Genomic DNA, 2605 nt, shown 5'->3' with positions numbered 1-2605 from the left:
TTCAGGGGAACGGCAGCAGCTGAAATAGGCAATAGCTCTTATTTCCTGAGAGAGGTTAAAGGACTTCTTCAGAGTCAGAGGTTAAAGGACTTCTTCAGAGTCACACCATGTGGCGAAGCTGGGATTCTAATGCATGAGCACTTAACCGACTGAGCCACCCAGGTGTCCCCCTTTTTATTATTTTTTAAAGATTTATTTATTTTAGAGAGAGAGTGTGCAAGCGGGGGGGAGGGGCAGAGGGAGAGAAAGAACCCTGAAGCCCACTGTGCCCTGAGCGTGGAGCCTGACATGGGGCTCAATCCCATGACCCCAAGATCAGGAGCAGAAACCAAGAGTTGGAAGCTCAACGAACTAAGCCACCCAGGTGCCCCAAGTTTTTATCTTTTTAAATATGAACCCCAGAAATCAAAAGTTTGCAAAAGATAGGCTCTGAGATTTTTATTAAAAATTGGCATGAACAGGGACACCTGGGTGGCTCACTCAGTTAAGCGACTGACTTGGTTTCGGCTCAGGTCATGATCTCAGGGTCGTGAAATTGAGCCCCTCGTTGGACTCTGCTTAGCTCAGAATCCACTTGGTACTCTCTCTCCCTCTGCCCCTCCCCCCGCTCTCTCTCTCTCAAGTAAATCTTTTTTTAAAATGGGCATGAATAAAAAATATTGCGAAAACTTGTGCAGGAGGACTGGGAAGCAGCAAGGTGGCCACAAGAACACTACAGATATTCTTTGACAAATGCCTCTTGGGGCAAGGGCTCCTCACCATGGTCTACTGCCACCACAGTCAGGCATTCATCATCTCTGGACTTTTGTCAACTCATTTCCTCGCCAAGGATTTTCATCACGCAGATGAGTCCTCAAGAGCAAAGTTACTGGGGCGCCTGGCTGCCTCAGTCGGTTAAGCGTCTGCTTTCAACTCAGGTCAGGATCCCAGAGTCCTGGGATCGAGTCCTGCATCGGGCTCCCTGCTCAGTGGGGAGCCTACTTCTCCCCCTAACTCTGTTGCTGCTCCCCCTGCTTGTGCTCGCTCGTTATCTCAGTTTCTCTCTCTCTCTCTCTCAAATAAATAAAATCTTAAAAAAAAAAAAGAGCAAAGTTATTTTGTGAGAAAAATATTTTGTGGAGAAACACCTAAACATAATTACAGTACCATGTCCTCCTTGTAACAAAGGAAATAGTCTTGGGACTGGAGCGTGCATATGGGAGGGAGCCTACGGTGGCTTGGGAGTGTCCCAGAAGGCCCTCCAGAGAAGTCATGCAGTGACAGAAAACTGCCCCTAAAAGCCACCCATTACCTTTTCATAGAGCTACTTCTTTTTCTTTTGAAAGCCAAAATGTCTCCAGATATTTTCAGCAGTTTCTAAGGATGCTTATAGCCATGACTAAATTTACTTCTTTCCTTCTATATCAGCTTTTTAAACTGCAATGGGGTTTTGTTGCAATGTAAAACAAACTGTGTTCCTCAGAAAATTTCAAAAATACTAAAAATGAGAGGGGAAAAAAACTCACCCAGTTTCTCTACTTGTACATTAGCGGTTCTCACCCTGGCTGCACATTAAAATTTTCTAGGGAGCTACTTTTAAGAATCAGATTTTTTAAGTCCTGGAAATGTAATATAATATACAACGTGGTGACTATAGTTAATACTGTGTTGCATATTTGACAGTTGCTAAGAAGGTAAAAGTTCTCATCACAAGTAAAACAAACTTTATAACTGGATGGTGACAGATGTTAACTGGATTTATTGTGGTGATCATTTCACAATATATACAAATATAGACTATGTAGTACAACTGAAATGTTTTATGTCAATTATACTTCAATTTTAAAAATCGGATTTTTAAAATTGAGGCTGGGCATATGTTTAAAAGCTCTCCAAGTGATTCTCAGGTGTGGCGGAGATTGAAACCTACTATGTAATTTAATAACTTGTCTATTTTTTTACCATCATCTTTTAATGTATAGGGCTTCATTTATTTATTTATTTCCAGAGCGAGCCCCCTCCCCAGGGAGCGGTGGAGGGAAGGGAATCTTAAGCAAGCTCCATGCTCTAAGCAGGGCTCGATCTTACGCTCTGAGATCATGACCTGAGCCAACATCAAGAGTCGGTAGTTTAACCGACTTAATCCCTTTTTTTTTTTAATTGAAGTACAGTTGACACGGGTTTCAATTTTAAAAATAATCTCCCGCATCCTGCAGTTCTTGTTTGTACATAGAGTATCTTTTGAATATTTCTCGGTGGCTGCATAGTACTATATGAACAGAATACATTTTTAATAACTAACCTATTGATATTCCTTTTCTTCTATTAAAAAAAAAAACAAAACCTTGCCATCTGTACAGTCTTTTCCTTTTAATTTTTTCAGGAAATTTCCCGTAAGTCAACTTTCAAACTCTGAATTACGTACTGCCAAGTTGTTCTTCAAGAAATGAAAATAATTCCAGCTTTTGTTGATCGAGTATTTGGGCACGTTGTGTTACAGCTTCCTACGTACGGAAACTGCAACTTAGGACAGGTAACCCGCTCAAGCTCCCGGCGACCAATCGCTGAGCTAAAGTCGGAACCGCTATTACTGGCCGCCTGCAGGCGCTCGATCCTGACGAAGTAC

The sequence above is a fragment of the Phoca vitulina genome, unplaced genomic scaffold (genome assembly GCF_004348235.1).
Source record: "Phoca vitulina isolate PV1807 unplaced genomic scaffold, GSC_HSeal_1.0 scaffold10, whole genome shotgun sequence".
Lineage (NCBI taxonomy): Eukaryota > Metazoa > Chordata > Mammalia > Carnivora > Phocidae > Phoca > Phoca vitulina.
Note: the sequence above shows the minus strand (reverse complement) of the source record.